General features: G+C 37.8%; 2 protein-coding genes across 3 annotated transcripts in view; one reads left to right on the plus strand and one right to left on the minus strand.

The window, feature by feature from the left end:
* CMSS1 (cms1 ribosomal small subunit homolog) overlaps positions 1 to 19,308 on the plus strand; it is a 223,559-nt gene that overhangs the window by 22,652 nt on the left and 181,599 nt on the right. The window lies entirely within an intron of this gene.
* Positions 1 to 19,308, minus strand: part of FILIP1L (filamin A interacting protein 1 like) — a 102,233-nt gene that overhangs the window by 20,881 nt on the left and 62,044 nt on the right. Inside the window, exon 1 of one of the 2 annotated variants that reach the window (XM_030960304.1) lies at positions 15,213 to 15,319. The exons of the other annotated variant lie outside the window; for it this stretch is intronic. The gene's annotated coding sequence lies outside the window, so the exon portion shown is untranslated. Of the gene's footprint in view, positions 1 to 15,212; positions 15,320 to 19,308 lie in introns of those variants that run through there. 2 annotated transcript variants of the gene reach the window in all.

The following is a 19,308-nucleotide window of genomic DNA, read 5'->3' on the forward strand; positions in this document are numbered from 1 at the left end:
TAAAGTGTGATGAGGTTTGGCCTGCACATATGCTTCCTTTCAATTACATTTTTCCTACAGTCAAGATAAGTATATTCTGGTATTAAACAAAATCTGAAAAACCTAGGTTGAAGTAATAAAGAATTAGAATTTCTATGACATTTATAAGAATGGAACAGACTCAGTTGTGTAGATCATTGAAGGAAATGATTGAGTTATCAAGACTGTACTTGTACAAAATGGCTGTTTAAGCACCCATTAAACCTTATTTCTTTCCCTCTCTGAAATATGATGACAACTGTCTAGAAGTTGCTGCTGAAACATAGGATTCCTGTTCCACATTTGTCTGGGGTCACTGTTGTGATGTCCATGTCCAAGTGATGAGTCTTTACAACTTCCCACTGACAAGTTCCTGTTGCAGCCTCCCCTTTAGTCCAGGAAGAGCTTAGATAAGGGCCTCCTTTGCACAACTTCTAATTAGCTGTTGACTGACTGAAGGCATCTATTCCTGGGCAAGAGGCTGCATCCCCTTTGGAAGCAATGTAATTTTCCTACACAGAGAGGAAGTCCTCACCATAGTACTACAGTCCACCAGACTTGTCTGATTTAATGGTGATGTTGTATAGAAATCCATGATAATAAAATTTCTTATAACATCTTCACAATCCCTATGGTTTCTATTTTAGTGCCTAAGTTGCACTATGTTGAGTGTAATAAAATGCTTTGTATGAAAAATTTACAGAATGGGAAGTAGCCATAAACATCAAAGACTTGAATAGTCACAAATTCTGTACAACAGTCAATTAACATAATGGGGGAAACAGATATGAAAATGTATAAATGGAGAGGGAGAGGTTTGTGAAATGAGTTTGAAGGAATGCTGCTGGTTGACAGAACAAATAAATGGGGGGAAGACTGCACCATCTCAAAGGCAGCTTTTCACTGTGTTCATGGTATATAAACTTCAGCCCCCTTTTCAGTGCTACTTTCAGTTCTAATTCTTTTTAGTGTAAAAATCTTTTTTCCCTCCCCACCCTTGTCTCTGAATGCTTTAGTAGTGAAGTTCAATTGATGATTTACGTTGCCATAGCTATAAAACCATAACAGAAGCACAACTAACAATTTCATTTGGAATGAACTCAGGTTTTGTGTGTGCATGAAGTTAAGATATACTAATATGGTTACTTGGACTTACTAGCATTTGATTTATTTTAGCTTACTTCACTGTAATTTATTTTTTTAAGGCAGATTTAGCTGTGGTCATTTATACCTTAGGGTAATCCGTGTTTTACCCAACACTTCCACATTAACTAGTTGATACCTCTCTGGCCAAATGAAAGTCTTAATGATCCAGGAAGTCATGCCTCTTACATTGCTTTAGAAAGAAGCTCTTAGGCCAAATAGTAAAAAACAATTGTAATTTCCATCGAGATGCTAAATTTTTTATTATTCAAATAGATGATTTTGCATAAATATAATAAGTGGACAATCAAGTCAAATCTGATGAAGTCTGTGTTGCATGGGCTATTTGAACAAAAGTCCCTTTATTACTGGTACCTGGATTGTTGTGTAAGAATTTTCAAGAGAGTCTGTTTCTTTGGTCATGCCAAAAGACTTTGGGTATTTAAAAATGATTCCTTCTTTCAAAAGACAAAATGCAGTTTTAACATTCAAACAGACTCACAAGTATTTGTAATAACTGAGATCTATTTCATTTTTTAAAAATACTTCTATAAAATCACTTGATTGAAGTTAAGAGCATAGCTCAGTAACTAGGAGTTAAAGGATTTTAATGTGTTTCTAGAAAGAAAAAAAGAATGTATTAAGCATGGTATATTTTTTGATACTGTGTCATTAAGTTTTTTCACTTGCTTTTGATAACTGTATGCTTAGTCATATATTCCTATATAGAAAATACCCTCAACACTGCTGAACAGATAGTGATTTCTTAGATAAAGATTGATAGTGTAAAAAGTCAACTGGGAGTCTGTTAATATTTGTAAAGAATTTTCCTTGGCTGCTGGGTTCCTGTTTCATGGTTCAGAAGGTCACAATGACTGTGTCTATACATATGCACTTAGGAATAGAAGAGGACCCTAAAATGTTTGGGGGTTTTGGTGTTATTTATTTGTTTGCTTGTGTTCTTAAATTAACTACTTAATTTTGGTGAGGGCTTTTTTTTTTTGGAACCCAAGGTCTATGGTGCTTGGTTATGTATATTATCTGAATTAAGAAATCATGTGCTTGAAGAAGTGCTTTAACTGATAATAGCACTTAGTGACTTTGGTGGTAGGGTAAAAATACTCTGTGTTAACTTCATCCAAAATACTGTCTTCCTGAAGAACAGTATCCAGAGTATCTCAGAGCACAATTTTACTGAAAACATGCAAAGGTCAAAAAAGTTCGCTCAAATAAAAACTAATTTTAAAAAAATAACAGACACTCCCCTATGCAATAAAATATTTTTATCATTTTCTTTGCCAGCTAAATTTCATGATCATGTAATTTTGTATCAGGCAAAGGTAGGTATATCATTTAGACAAAGCTTTTACACAGCTCAAAGCAGTTGACTTCACAGGACTACAACAACCCTTTCTGAATTGAGGCCAGCAAAAAGAGACATTGAAAATTGTTTTTATGAACATGACCGATAGGTAAAGAGTCAGGGCAGTGTCTTATTACTTCAGAGCTTCTGTTATAAATTATTGCTTTATTGTGGCTTAATATTGTACTTACTTGCAATACCAGTTAACTGCTCCTTTATTTACTGGAAGAAATTATATTTCTCAGCTCTTCTCTGTTCATTGTAGTTGTTTCCCTCAGTGTGCAGGCCTCAGCTTCTTGGTGTTAACACTGTGCATTTAATTGTGTTGTCTTGTTTTTCTTCATTTTTTCCAATTGCATATAACTTCAGCTACACTACATTGTGTTTGGCAACATAATGACTGTTCTCTACAAGATGTGGAGACTTCCGTAACAGTTCACTGTCTTGGTGTTATGTCATAACATTTTGTCTTTAAGAGGGACTTTCCATTTTTCTGGGGTGACCTGTATTACATGGAGATTGTTTAATTTATGTTTTTACAGAATTCTAAGTTTCACAGAAACCAAAGAAAGTACTGGAGGCTGAGATTGCAACACTTTTGTTTTAAAATTTTTTTTTAGTTCTGGAATTATTTGTTACTCTTTGAATAATAAGAATAAAAAATTTTATTTTTTGTTTTTATTTTTTGTTTATTTAAGCAATGTTGTAGTGGTAACTTTAGAAAAGGCTGTCTTCTAAGGATGCAAGTGAATAGATATTGGTTTGTAAACCTCAGCTTTTGTTTTTCCTCTCCAGTGTTGTGGCGTTTTTAATGTACATATTGTCAATATCTGTATCAGACCATTATTCAGAAATGAGAGCAATTTTTAATTTCTGTGATTCTTTTTTTTTTAAACCATAAAGATCCGTATTTTTAACTAGTTCATGCTCTTTACCCTTCCACAGATGAAAGATGTTGTTTATGAGAGGTTCTACAGGCTATTACATGGGAGACTTACTTCTGAAGTTTTTGGACATATGCTTGAATTTCCCCTGGTACAAAGCAAGTAAAAGCTTTAAGCTGAAAGCTTTTAAATGTGGATGAAGTCATACCTCTTCCTTTGAGGCACTCTTCCCAGTTAGCAATAAGAAATGGTCTGGCCTTTAATAAGAGAAGAAACATGCTTCATCATTTCTGGTAAACCTTACAAGTTGTTGTAATTTTTGACACCAGTGCAGTTACATATTTATTTTTGTAAGAAAGCCAGTCTGTGCCTTCCACAGTTCATTGAAACAAATTTTGTGTTTGTTAATGTGTTTCTGGTCTTGGGGTGGCTGTGCATTTTTTTTAATTTCTTCTTTTCCTTTGCTTACAGTTCTATATATCGATGTGCAGTTTTTATGAAGATATGTTACAGCTTTTTTTATGGCTCTCTATTATCTTTATTAATGCTTCTTTTTTCCCTGTCATAAAGAAAGTCAAAAGCCTTTGAAACTACAGCAGCAACAACATACCATAACTGTTGTGTAATCTGCTGGCTTCATCTGAATCAGTCAGCACTTCCCAGCAGAATGTGGATATTTACTTTAAAATTTATTTTCCATTACATTAATTTACATCTGTAAATTTCAAAGAATTCGTTTATGCTGGGATACAAACCTCCACAAAGGGTGTCTCAGCTGCAAGAGACTGTGCAAGGCAAATTTCCCAATAAGGAAATTTATCTTCTAAAATGAGAACTTTTAATGAGAGGGGTGTGACTTCTTATTACTCCACAGACTATCACAAAGTAATTATCATTTTATCTGATGCTTAAAATGCTGACTTGCTTTCCAAGTCTTAATAAAAGTCATAGAAGATGAATGGTATTGCCAGTTCTGGGTTAACGGGCAAAATTTCACATGGATAACCAGATGTATTTAGCTGCGATGCTGAGTAAACAAATATAGGTAATGCTTTTAAAAATTAATTATTCTGGAACACTGATGTTGTTTGTGACTATGATTTCACAAACTAAGCTGCTGTCTTACTGGTGATTTAGGGATATTTGCACTCATAAATGTTACAAAATCTGGGGTAAATTCAGTGACAGTAAATGGTGTGAGAAAATTTTAACACATTTGTATTGCTTAATTTAAGATTTAACACTAGATTAACTTCCAGTTCAAGTAATTGTACTTCAGCACTAAAATTCAGTTTTGTTTTATTATGAAACCTCAATTTAAGAAAAAAAATTTCTATCTTGAATTACATTCCTTCCTTATCTAGATGTTCTTGGAAGTTACCTATCAAAACATCAGTCTTGTGTAGAAAGCATTAATGCTTTCTGTGACAGTAAGGATTTGAATGTCAGAGTGAAAATTATGAATTCTGATGTTCATTTTTGATCTTCTAATGGCAGCCATCTACAGTGTTTGAGATTATGATAGAGAGGTGGGAGTGGGATTTTTTAGGTGGGAGTGAAGAAGAGCTGTCCTATTAAATTGTTGGCAGGTTTTTGGTTTGGTTTGTTTTTTTGACTTGACTGCTTGTTCTGAAAACATTTTAAATGAATGCTAACCTGAGAAACCGCAATATTAATGAGCTTTACTTGAAGTTAGCCTTAAAAACTCTGGGTCCCAGCATTCAGCTTATTAGAAAACATGGCACAAGGAGTGTGAGTTGGACTCTGATGTGTCACTGCTTTTGAGAGCACTCTGCTTTCTTTTTTCCTCTTTCTAGATTTAACAGCTATTTCAGGTATTCTTTAAAGTCAGTATCTATTACTGCTGGCATTTCAATGCCATATGATTCTGCATGCAGAATGACCTAATCTTCTTCTGTTCTGAATCTAAATACCTCAATAAGGTAACCAGCTCACAGGAACAGCACTTAGGTTTTGTTAGTCAGTAATTCAGGATTTTTTAAAAAATATATTGCATATTCACTGCCTTCTCCTTCTTCCCCCATCTCTCTCAATGTCTCCCACCATACTGCCTGTAAAGTCAGAAATAAAGCCAGTAATTTCAGATGCAACACCAGAATTTGGAACTCTTCAAATTTACGTCAGCCAGCAAATTATAGTTTTGCAGATGGAAATCTTTCTGAAGGAAATGGAAAGATGAACCACATGAGATGCGGTATAGGGGTCAAAGCAACAAGACTGAGGCAGAACTTTTCAGTTACTAATCCAGGTCCTGCTTCTGTCTTGTCTTCATCTTTAACAAGTGAAATTTAGTGCCTGACCATCAGATTTATTAAAATCGAAAAACAGTGTTAACTTACTGTAACAGATTTTGAGAGTAATTATTAATCCAAATAGGTTTTAAGTGCAGTAATTACACAAAATAAACCAAGACAACTACTGTTTTTTATAATTTGTGATTTTTAAACAACGGTGTCATTGAAATGACTGCATTTGGTGTTACATGCTAACAAGTTAAATTGATGGTGAAAATTGTGTGTCTTTATGAACCTGAGTTTTGTTTCAAGTGTATGCTCGAAGCGTTATTCCTGGTAGAATGTTACTGCTTGACCAGTTTTTGAGCTGTTTTTAAATCACCAATGTGATAAAACACTCAATACTGCAGAGATAAATAGGCCAGGGCTTAATCCACCCCTTACCCTGTGGGCACGTGAATGATTTGCATTTTCTATTCAGAGTGTCAGTACCAGGAATCAATAATGTTGCAGCCTCCTGCTATGATTTACCTAGTGAAAAACTGTTACAGGAGTTACCTCAGCTCCTGAAAAGTGTCCTTTGGAGCCCTGCCTGTCTTCACCCCCACTCCCCGTGGAAAGGTTAGGCACAAACAAGCGGGTGCAGCTTGCCCAAGCTGTGAATACTTCTGGTGAGGCTGCTGCTAGGCTGATGATCCCAGCCACGTGTGTTTGGTTTGTGTAAGGCAAATACTACTTTGCTATCGCTTCTATGCTGTGTTTACTGTTGCTGGAAGAGTAATATTTGGAGGTGTGAGTTTTTTGTCTTGGCTGTTTACTCTGCATCCTTCAGTTGATTGAGGAGTTTGCACAAGTTCTGATTCTCTGAATGAGTCAGTTGCTTCAGCTCACTCTTTGTAACCTTTACGTCATATTTTTACACTTCAATTTAATGATACTGTTTTATATTAAGAGTTTGACTTTTCTTTAAGCAATTTCTATAGATAAATCCTGTGATTTTTTTTTAATTCTGTATGTAACTTCATAGTGCCTAGGTTCAAGGTGGACTTCTTTTATGAAATGTTTTTAAGGGGAGGGCACAGGTGGGAAAATGGGTGCTGTTCTGGTATATCATGCACCTGAGGCAGTGCTGGTGCTGCTGTCTTGACCAGAATTGGGCATAATTGTGCAAGGATCTAATTTATGCAAACTTTTTTTTACTTCAATTAGTTAATATTTTTGGTATGACAGAAAATGGCACTCAGCCACATCATATCACTCAGAGGAGACTGGTTAGTCATAAATGTCATTTTCCCATAACATTTACAGGAACTGGATGTTCTCTAAAACAATTTTAACACACATTTTATACAAAAATAAATGTCGGGGGCTGCATTTTCATCCATGGGCAGAGTAGGCACTGTGCCTATCTCTTATACTAACCATGGCCTTATATTATCAGTCATCAGCAGTGGCAAAATTTAGAACTTTCCATACTGCTATGCTCACTTTTTCTCTTGAACTGAAGGCATCCTACTCATGCTGCCAGCCCTGGATAAGCTGCTCAGTGGCCACTTGCTTCTAGACAGGTGGAACTTGTCTGAAAACTTTATTATGCACTCTTCATGCTCAGTGTACAAGAATTTATGTGCTGAAATTGTAACTTAATTTACATAGATTCAACATGGTAAGTTAAATAAAGATACTTCAGTACTGAATGGCACTCTTAGGGAAGACTGAGAGTTTGCCAGTGATTGGAGGAATAAAGCTGGTTGTAAACAATTAGACAAACATTCCTCAGAAATTATATAGGGGGTGTCACTTATTTGCAGGATTCAAATTCCATTACTTCTTGAGGGTTCTGTTCTGTTCATACCCATAAACCTTTACTATACGCATACATCCTCAGACAAAAGTAAGTCCTTTTTCTGGTGCGCTTATTTCCTGAAAAGTTCTGTGTATGTGTTTAATAAACTTGGAGTGTTTGAAACTGGGCTTGGGTGGCACCCCATTTCTTCTTTTTTGTCAGAAAACTTAAATTTTAATTGTTACTGCAAATTTAGCTTGAGGTATTTAAATTTTTCCTTGATGCTAAGTTGCATGAAGTAGTGCAGTTGAGGCTTTCCTCAGATTTTCTCATACAGTTGCAACTTTTTCTGGTAGCCAAGACTGTAAGTAATAATATTAAGAGCAATAGTGCTAATATGAAACAGAAGTTCATTTTGAAGCTAAATATGCATCTTTTCCCATAGACCTGCTAATGTGAGGGTGTCCATTTTCTCCAAGATGGGCTTGGGCAGCACTTCATGTTGGAGGCACAGGTGAGAGAGATAATAGCAATGCATTGTGGCAGGGTTAACTAGCTGAACTTCAAAGCTACAAGTGATAAGAATCCTGCTAGTTTCCTGCTTTTCACTCTGTGACCTTTAGAAATTGTATTGGAACTTTTCCTTATGCATTACAAATTGCTTCTGCATACAGTTCTAGGTACTGAGCCTCTATAGCACTGGCGACTCAGTGACCTGGCAGATAATTCATTTTCTTGCTATCTGTTGTAAACCTGCTAAGTGTTTGGAAGTTCTATTTTCTCCCAGTAGGCCACATAGACCTGGGAGCACTTGGTGAATTATCTAAAGGTACAACATCAATGCAAGTTTTGTCTAAAACATGCTAATCCTGAGCCAGGGTGCTCTGGTTCAGCACTTAAGTTTACATGGCTTCTTCAAACTGATCCTCTTCAAAGAGGACTAACAGATTGTTTTAGATTACAGGACAGGAAGCCTACTGGACACGTAATCCTGTATTACATGTCAGGACATTGGAGACCTAACGGTGATAGTTGACGAATTTTTTTAATAGTTATAGTTCTAACCAAGGTTTACTTCACAGATTTAATTCACAGTTCAATAGCAAATGATAGTTTACGTAGCTTCTTCACCTGTGATGAACTGTTTTACTGAAGAACATATTTTACTCTCAGGTCTGTTGATTATGATGTGTTGAAGTAAGATTTTTCCATTTTTGTGCAGCCTTGGTTGTTCACTGTGTTAAAGATCAAATACCCTGCTTAAGAGTAAAAGAAATTGCATCCTTTAGTCGTATGTCCACTCAGAGTGCCAACAGTAGTGTTTAGGGTGATTGTGGTGTTTTGGGTTTTTTTAGCTACTTGCATGTGTGTTCAGCAGCTGGAGTAACTTCCTTGCTTTGTAAAATCAATGTTTCTCTATTTCCTAGGGAAAAAAAACCTAAATTGTTGGGATGAAAAAAATGGATTTCACTAGTTCTAGCATTTCTATGATCAGTGATTTCTTAAACTCTTTTAAAATTGGTCTGAACAGTCTTCCTGTAAAGCCAAGAGAGATAGTTACTTTTTCCATCTTTAGTTGTTTTCCAGTGTTCTTTGCCTTTCAAAAACTGTCATAGGAAAAGGCGTTTTTAGGAAAGAGCAGGGTCATGTGCATGTATGCTTCCCTTGTGCCTTCTCATGAAGACTTTGAGTTCCTTGTTCTTTAAGGAATTGTGAATTCAGTGGAGCATTCTGTGCCTTGTTAGTGTAGCCCAAACTGATTTATAACTCAGTATCGTTATGTGACATTTGGCTACATGCCCTCCTTGATCTCTTTCCTTGCCTCTTGGCTGATGGTCTGTGGTATTCAGGTTATAGTTTCTTGTTTCAGATGTCACTGAAGGAGCTGTAGCATGCTTTCATGTACAGTATGTTTCTGATGTAATACATCTTAGCGTTTATCATTAATTTATAATGTGGTTTCAAATGCTGGAAATAAAGGAATTCTCTCTAGCAGAACTTGCAAATTGTTTAGTTAACTGCTTTAATCTAGATATGAGAGGGTCGTTTACAAGTTATAAAATGTTACCAGTGTTGATTTCTGACTCCTCCCACACAGTTAATCCTGACAGAGATAAGGAAATTTTGCTGTTTATAGAGTAATTGTGTATAGCTCTAGGTGGCCAGTGGGACCAAAGCAGGGGCACGAAGATCCTTTCCAAAGTGGCTGCTCCTTTGTACACCAGGGTACATTTTCCTCCCTCCTCCTTTCTATGGGTTAGCAAGGTATGCAAGCTCGACTATTCCTGTCAGCTGTTGTCTGCTGCTTTGCCAAAAGGGAAGCAACGTGTGAATCTCCCAGCAGCAGCCTAATGAGCATTCTCCACCGGTTGGTGTCGTCCCCGCACCACCCTCGGAGGCAGCTCTTTGTCATCTGGAATTGGCTTGTCCTGAGTGATGCTGTACTTGCTGACTTTGCTGTAGAGGCTTTCCATCCCCCTGCTCTGCTTACTCATATGCATGGAAATGAACGTGCTCATTTATATATCAGTCTTTAGAAGCACAGATTTTAGAGGGTTTAGGGCTGCCAAGGTTCCTGGTGGCCTTTTCATTGAACACAATTCGGTGTTTAGTTTCTGAATTTAGTTTTTGGCTGCTAATTAAAAAAAACTTTTCTCTTTACATAAAAGAGTATATAGTGGTATTTTGCAAGTTAAGAAAAATGTTTCAGATTTAAGCATTAACACTTGACCATTGAATTTTTTTCCCCACACCTTCCTACATCCATGTGTTCTATACTGGGTTTCAGATGTTTAGATTAGGGGTTGGCTGCCCCCAGTGTGGCATTGTTACACCTTCAGGTTCAAATGACCAATATAAATCACTTTTCTTTTTTTTGGTATGATACATTTTTGGTAACAGAATGTACACCTCAGAAAAGCCAATGTGCTTGACCAGAGGGTAACATTTTGAAGTTGAAAACTAAAACAACTGTGGCAATTATTAGGCTTCTTCTGAGAAACCTTTTTGTGGCTAAGTAGAATAAAATCATGTTTGGGAATGTGATGGGTGACATTAGTTTCAGGTAGGCCAAACTTACATGTGATAAAATTTTAAACTTGATTTTCTTCATAATTAGACTTACTGACTGAAAGCTGTATAAATTGTATCCAAAAAATATTAAATCCATTGAAAGCTGACAGAATTCAGCTTGAACTTAACTCTTAGTTAGCTTTGTCCATGTGCTAAAATTGAATGTATAATTAAAATGTAAGCTTTATGAGTGCATTACTTTCTATTTTTAAGCAGCCGGTTTTATGTGTTTTTTTATGGCAGTGGTTTCATGCTGCTTCATTTTAGTTTTTAAAATTTTTCTTCATTCTCTCATTCTGTCATTGCGATAGTTGCTATGCAAACACTAGATAAGCTTTGTGTCTCTCATAAAAAAAGACAAAGTTTAAAATCAGCTGTCTGCAATAAATTTGAAAGAAAATGCTTTGAATATTAGGTTTAAGGCAGATTTTAAGAATTCTATCCATCATTTAAGTGCAATTATTGCGTTGCTTCCCAGGCCTTTGGAAATCTATAAAGGATAATGAAGTCTGATGTATTGTTTCACATCCCTGACATGTATGCAGGATGAGTGTTTTTCTTGTCAGGAGTGGATTTTTTCCCATCCACGTTTTCAGTCATGTTCACTAGAGCTTTGTGCCCTACCTGATGTACATCTGTAAAGCTTTGGGAAGTTTGGGCATGAGCAATGGTGGTTGCAGGCTCTGGTTTCTCAGCTGCTTTGAGCATGCAGCATGAAGCAGAATAGCTCAAGTTCTGCTGCTGTGCCTCAGCACCCACTCTCTGGTGGTCACCTGCCCAGCCCGAGGCTGAAGTCAAGCAGCTGTCTTACATCATCATCATCATCATCATCATCATCATCATGTGCATGATGAGCTGCAGCAGCAGGCATGACTTCTGCAACAGGCAAAAAGTCCATGCATTTAATAGCTTGACTGAGCAAGGTTATGGTTTTGAGTTGTGTTTAGAAATGTTGTGTAGCAAGGTTGGGTTGAACTTTCACCCCCAGTATTTCCCTATTGCTGTTAAAGGATGGTTCTATGATGATGTTGCTGGGTGTTCAGCCAGCATTCATGGTTTGCGTGAACATTCACCTCTTCACATCACATCAGCCCTTGTGAGGAACTGCTTTGGGAGGTGTTTTTTGTGCTGTTTTTAACTGGCGGGTACAGACTGCCTCAGAAGATCTTCAAATATACTCTGCTAGAAATTGTGAGCACTCTGGATGAGCTGTAACTGCCTGAGAGGGCACCACTGGTGCATGGGAGTGAGCACAGCTACTGGACTTCAGGAGCATCACGGTGCACTGGACATGCAGTCAAAGTGATTTTTGTCTTGCTGACAGAAAACACAGCAAACCTCAAAATCAGCATAAGGTACTGAGAGGTGTTAAGAGTCAAAGTGTCCATCACTTCACTTAAATCACAAGACTAGGCACTATATTCAGAATTTTTCAGCAGTGATTTTTACTTTCTTGGAGCTGAGTAATACATTTTAGTGAATGGTTGAACTAACCAAGCTTTCAACTACATCAAGAAGCTCAACTTAAACCCTAAGGGTGCCATGGCAGAATCTACTCAGTATGAAACAAAAACCTTAAGCAATTAAAAATTATTACTAAGACACAGTTTCTAACTTCAAATCAACTTGGTGACAAGATAAAGTGTTGAGGGAAGCTATTAATGAGGCAGAACTACAGTTATATACAATGGATTTTAAAGATACGTCTTCCTACACTGTAAAGTCCTTAGGTTTCTCTGACTTAGATATTTTAATTGCTTTTAAAATTAACTTTATTCAGGTAGTACTACCCCCAGGATTTGAGAACAGCTGCTCGTAGGAAAGGTCCAGAGGAGCTATAGTAGCTCAGCTGCCCATGCCATGTTTACATGTGGTAAAGAGTTTCTCCCGAAGAAAAGTAGCAGTTTTTTAAGATCTGCCACAGAGGAGAAACTCACTGGGAATAAAACCAGGCTTTTTTTTAAAATGCCATGATAAACACAAAATTGGTAATTCATCATAGTGTTAGGTAAATAGTATGAAAATTCTGTTGCTCAGCACAAATCAAGAAATAATTTGATTTTACTACTACTGATGAGGAATAGAAACTATCCCTTGTATTCTGGATCAAATCTCTAAAAATTCTGCTGTCAGCAGATGTTTGTCAGTGGAGGAAAGGGAAGTGACGGGAAAGGAACAAAGGGTCAATGCAGTTTGATAGGAAGTTGACTTTCATTTCTGGAGGGTATATTTGTTCTTAAAATGTTTTCACATTGGATGTTGTGAAAATTACTATAAAATATAGATTAAGAAATACAATTGTTTAAGACTGAGTTATGTGATGATTCTTTTCTTTCACTGTGTCCTTTTAATAGAAACTAGCATTTTAATCACTTAAAATTAGGAATACCAATCACTTAATACCCAAAACATGTTAAGAAATCTGATCTAATAAAGGAGTGTAATAGAGAGGTGATGGGGGGTGGGGGAACAGCAGTGAGACAGTTTAATCATTATACCTCCATCTAATTATTTTGGAGTTTTACCAGTATAAATGAGAGCAAAATTGGTTCTGTAAGTATTAAGTCAAGAATGTTTTCTTTTTAATCTGAGGAAGACAGACTATGAGAAGTAGAGTTCTGGCTTTTTAGATGTTATGATTTGTTTTAGGCTAGCAGTATTCAGAGTACAGATGGTACTTTAGATATTGCTAAAGCAGTAATCAGTGATAGAAGTCACCCTTCTTTGTTGGATTTGGATTTAAATTGTCCCTTACCTATGGGGAGACTTTTTTCTTTTTTCTACTTAGTGCTTCTATCAAATTTATTGCATGCCCAGCATTCCTGTTAATATTTTTTATTTGCCATATTGTAGTCTTTCGACTTCTTTAGCTCATCCATACTCAGATACTCTTTTTGAAGACTGTTACTTAACTTTGGTTCCTAACACATCTGTTCACAACATAGCTAAGTTTTCTACTTTATAACTTGACACTGGATATTTAGAAAACTAAGTAATCATTTTTAAACTGCAAGGACTCTGCACATATGATGGAATAGTGAGCTGAAAACTTTTTAAGGGGCTCAGGATACTGATATGGGGTATTGTTTTTGTACTGTGAAACTACATTTGTTCTGGTTGCTAGGATTCTTTTCATTCTATATATACACTATACAGTGCCCTCTTCCCTGATTCTCTCAACAGAGGTATAAACTTTGCTTGTTACAAAAAAGAATATGTTGGAAGCATGGATGTGACTTTTATCTAATTGCCAGGTTAATAATACACAAAGACCTGAATTATATTTGAAATGAAACGTCTCTTTATATTTACATTTTTAGAAGCATGTTGAAAATAACTGCTTCCTATTTTCTCCGTGTTTAAAGCCAAAAAAAGTTATGAAAAATTTCACACAAGATATTTTGGCTCATCCTTTAAATCTGTGTATGCATGATACTACAACAATGCATCTGTTAGTACCAGCTTTGATTTTTCCTAAATATGTAATTGAACAAAGATTTTGAAGGATTTAAAACATCAAATAAATGGAAAAAGAACCCTTACTTCTCTCCTAAAATTGCGTTTATTTTTCAACTAAGGAAAAGAACATACCACAAAAATGTTTTACCTGTAAGAAGAGATCAAAACTCAAGATCTTAAGGTCTAACTTTTCTAACATTTTAAATTGCACATAGGACTCTGAAGAACAGTGCTCAGGAGTTCTAATTTGCAAGTAGGACAGTACAATTAACTTAATTGCAGTTGCTCCTATGAACAAAGATTTGCCTGGGTTTGGCCCTTAATTAACGGGGAGGACAATCAGGTGTGAATTATAAACACACCGAAGTCTAATCTTCCAAGGTGCTTTGTGCCTCGTCAGAGCCGTTTATCATTCCCTGTTTTCTGGAGTTCATAGCTGCAATACTGTTGAACATCTTGCAGAATAAGCCTTGAAGAGAGCAGGGTGCTTTCTGATTCTCACACTCATCATGTGTTTGACCAGGATTAAAAGTTTTTTTCATAAAAACCTGACAGTTCTGCCCTCTTGTGATTTGACACTTGCATGCAAGACACAGAAGAGGGAAGCAGTGTGTATGAGTTGAAAAGTTTGTTAGTAATTAAACTAGTTGCAATTCTTTCTTTTAGACATAGCATAGTCTTACTGCAAAGTAATGTATGTGGAAATTTATACATCGCTCTGAAAACTACAGCAGAAGTTGTTCAAAAGTATAGTAAATGCTTAGAGACATGTGTGTGTACATGTCTACTAATATATAGCATATGCATGTAAATGTAGCAGAAAGAGAGGCAGTAGCTTTACCTAATATATTACAATACTGTTGGACTCCTTCCACTGCTTTAAATGCAGTCATGATTTTATCCGACCATTTGGAAAGTGTGTGTAATTCATAACTCTCTCCTTCCTTAATGTTACATTAATTCCTCATCTGTTGCCTCTGAAGGAATTGTTTTAAAGACAGTTTTTAACGCTTGAAATAGTCACCCTATATATGATTCACCAGACATCTTGTAGATCTCTTGGTGCTGTTTTGAGGTATTTCATTGTTTCTCAGTTCCTCACCCCCTTTTTTTTTTTTTTTTTTTTTTTTTTTTTTTGGAAATGACTTTTTTTAAAAAAGGTATCTCAGCAGGAAAAAGCCAGAAGCGCCAGTGCTTGCCAGAAGAAGCTTGCTTCCCACCCTGTGCCTTACCTTGCGCTGGCGGGCTATGGCAGTCCCGGCTGAGGCGGTGCTGCGGGGCGCTGCGCGGTGCCATCGGGGCTGCTGCGAGCATTCCAGCGCTATCCCAGCGCTCCCGCGGAACAATGAGGGATGGGCGCGCGGGCGGCCCGAGCCTATGCACCATTACGTCAGCGCCTCGCCATATAAGGGGCGGTGCAGCCCCGCCGCGCTGCCCGGTGCGCTCCGCTGCGCCCGCAGCCCGGGAACGCCGGCCGCTGCTGGGCAACCCGCTGGGCAGCTGGGCAACTCGGCCGCTCTGCCACCTCTGGGCAACTCTGGCACCTCTGGGCAATTGGATTCGGCCACTTCTGGGCAGCTCTGCCGCCTCTACGCAGTTCAGCCCGGCCACCGCTGGGCAACAGGGCAACTCAGCCACCTGTGGGTAGCCCGGCTCGGCCACCTGTGGGCAGCCCAGCCGCCGCTGGGCAACTCGGCCCGGCTATCTCTTGGCAGCTCTGCCACCTCTGGGCAGCTCTGCCCGGCCACCTCCGGGCAGCTGGGCTCAGTCACCTCTGGGCAACTCTGCCACCTCTGGGCAGCGGGGCCTGGCCACCTGTGGGCAACTCAGCCTGGGCAGCTTGGCCTGGCCACCTCTGGGCAGCCGGGCTCGGCCCTGGGCAGCTCGGCAGCGGGCGCTGGCTCCGGCCGAGCCCCGCGCTGTGTGAACCATTGCGTTTGTCCTCCAGCTCAGGGCCGAGAAGAATGTGCGGAAGGTTTGGGTTAGGGCAGTTCCTCTCTAGCACTGATAATAAAGTCGTTTTAAGTTGTTACTGATTAGGTACAATGTTTTCCACTTAGTCCCACAGCCTAGAGTTCGAAAACAGAAAATCTAAATTCCAAGTCATCTTGTTTAATTAGTTGCTCTAAGGGAGCTTTTTCTGTTGGTTTGGGTTTTTTTCTTTTAATTTTATTATGACAAAAAATGCAACTTTAGCTGAACTCCTCTGAGGGGGGATATGAACTTTGAGCCTTCCTTTTTTTTTTTTCCTTCTGTAAAGAGTCGGGGTCCTTGGAGGATAGTATTTTATTTCCTGATGATGTAACTACAAAACAATTCTCTTAAGTGATGATGGGAAGGCCAGATGAAATCTGATTTTTTTTTCTCTTCAATGTTTTTCTACAAACCCTTTCCTTTTTCGTATGTTTGTGTTTCAGCTAACACAATTAAGCAGTCCAACCAACTATTTTTAGTAAGAAGGTCTTGAAGAAATGAGTTGTTTGTTTTAATATTTAGGAAATAGGCAGAAAGCCAAAAAATAGGATTTAGATTGAAGAACTTAAAATGTATCTCTTGTATTCCCTGCACTTTAGTGTACACCCCAAATCAACACTGATGGCAGAAGGAAGAAATACTGGAAATAGGTACAAAATTTGTCACCGAAAATCCACTAAGGGATAACAGGAGTCAGTGAAACAAACTCCTTTTATGTTGGTGGGTAAATCAGACCATTGAAAGGCTTTCTACACTATTGAAATAGTAGGTACATCCACAATTAATTTCTTTGCAGCCTATTAGTCTTCATCTCTGTAGCTTAAGCCCTTCTCTGCCTGCCTTTAGTGTGTTTTGTCATATTGAACATAATGCTAACAATAAGGCAAGTTACTTATTTGGGGGTGTTGTCTGTTGGTATGAAGACAAACGGTGATTAAGATGTTTGCATTTTGTTAACAAGACAGACATCTTCTAGCTGTCTTGCATGTATTTACCCTGAGTGTAGCCTGAAAAAGGTACTTATTCTTTAGTTGACAAATTGCAGCAACCCTTTGCATGGTTACTGAGTAAAGACTTCCTCAGAACTCTGCTGCTTATTTGCATGGGTGATCCTGCTGTGTCCTCTTTGTAAGTTTGTGAGAAAGTTCAGAGTTGGATATCTTGTCAGAAGACTTTCAAATTAGTTAATACTAACCCTTCCCAAATGGTTTTGGAGATAGAAAACATCTTATTTGAATATATCAATGGACAGATCAGGATAATATTTCATTTTCTGCTCTAGGGAGAGATAATAATCAAATCCAAATAAAAGCAAAATAACCTGTCCTTTAGCTGATATTGGCCTATTCAGTTCCTTGGCTAATGTCTTTGGAGGCTAACAGTTTGTCTAGTTTTTATCAAAAGCATTATGCTAGTATGGATCATTTGAAATACAAGCTCATCTAGGTGACCTTGGTATGGGAAATATCTTCAGCTACAAACCTTTCTGCTGGGACTGTTTAAAATGGCAGCACAACTGAAGGTGCAAGGTGCTGTCTAAGAGTAGGCTGTGGGGGTACTGCTGTATCCCCTTCTGATTTGCAGGAGGAGTCAGGGAAGTCAGTGCAGGGTAGGTAGGATGTGAGTTAAATGTGAATGCATCCTTTTTTACATGTACCTATGTGAACATAAATATATAAATCCTTGGAGGTGAAAACTACTGTTTCTGTCCTGGGTTTGGTTTTTTTTCTTGCCTTCCCTTTGCAATTGCTTTGTTCTTTGCAGCTTTCCCTTCACCTGCATACACCCTGTTTCTATAGTCTGTATGAAAATTGCCTGCATTTTTGTTCTACCACATGAAACAGTTGTTTTAGCCCATAAGCAGCTTTGAAGAAGAGGACTTCTCAAAAGCTGGTAATCAAAAATCCATCCTCACAACCTAGTTCTATTCTGGAGTTCCAAGGAACACAGCTCAGATAGTGCGGGTGATAAGTTTATTGGTAGTCTGGGAACAGGGAATAGAGAGAATGCAAGTCCTTCTGTTTATAAGTCTGTGTTTACATCTGGGGATGGCCAAAATACAAACTCCTCGTTTCTTAGTTAATTCCTCTCTGCAATACAAAAGCGCACATCTGTGACCTTCTGCAAACCAGCTTTATCAAAGAGCATCAGCTGAGTGTATAATGACCTGACTTCCTTCTTTTATATTGTTATGACTTAAAGGACATTGTACAGTGCTACCCAAGCTCTGTTAAGGGCTTGGATATTTTATTAAGAATTCCAAGTTCTGGACTACTGTAACATGAAGAGTTCATTTTTATCTGAGGCAATGAGTTGAGTTGCAAAGGGAGCCTTCCTTTACTGCATTTTTACAGTTTCTTTCAGGATCTGTAGGTGGAATCCTGGCACTGGTGAACTACACTGAAAAGGAAAAAAAAAAGCCTTTGCGCAGGCAGCTATGCCTGTCTCATTCTCTGTTGCTCCTTGAAAATGAATTCTGTTTCCTTAGTTACTACACATAGTTTTGCACAGAATTGGTGCATTTTGCAACTTTTGTGACAGCAAAAGTTGATTTGTAGGTTGTTGATTTGTAGAAATTGGAGACCAAAAGAAAATCTAATTAAATCATTGGTGCATCTCCTGTCAATGCAGGGCTGCTCTCTGCAGCTGCTTGCAGTGACTTTTTTCTAGTTGCTGCTTATCGTTTTGTATTGTTCTTTGTGCCCACAAAATCTTTCAGGATTTTACTTTAGAAAATTAGAAGCTGGGAAGATGAAAGATTATATGAGTCCGGGAGAAGATAGGACAATTAAGCTAGAAGACTTTGAGGCAGTTATTTAGACTTTATCTAAAACTATCTGAATTCCTCCCATTACTTCCATCGTTAAACTTCTCTTTTTCTTCCCATGGCGTTTCATAGCAGCAGTTCCAGTGTCCTTAAACCCATAACCTATCTATTGCAGCATTTGACCCCTTCCTTTGGCCATTTTGTATCTAAGATAAATAAAGGAAATTAGAACTTGGGCCTCAGTTCAACAAAGCACTTAAAACATAGCCCTGTGTATTTTTGTTGAAAAAGGAAAGACTTCGGCAGAAGTCTGATTTTAATGATATATTGAAATGTTTGGCTGAATCAGGCTCTTGGTCACATTTACTTCATGTAGATATTGCTGAAGCTTGAGGCTTCTGAAATTCTCTCTGGGGTCTAAATCTTTAGATTACTTTCATATTCCAAAAATAAACATCTACTGATGTAGAAATACTGTCAAAGCTTTTATTAGTATTTTATATTACTTAGAACTGTTTGCCTTTTTTGAGGTGGTCTGCATAAGTTTTGCATGTGATACCTGGAGAACTGAAAACATGCGCAGAATT

The sequence above is a fragment of the Camarhynchus parvulus genome, chromosome 1 (genome assembly GCF_901933205.1).
Source record: "Camarhynchus parvulus chromosome 1, STF_HiC, whole genome shotgun sequence".
Taxonomy (NCBI): domain Eukaryota; kingdom Metazoa; phylum Chordata; class Aves; order Passeriformes; family Thraupidae; genus Camarhynchus; species Camarhynchus parvulus.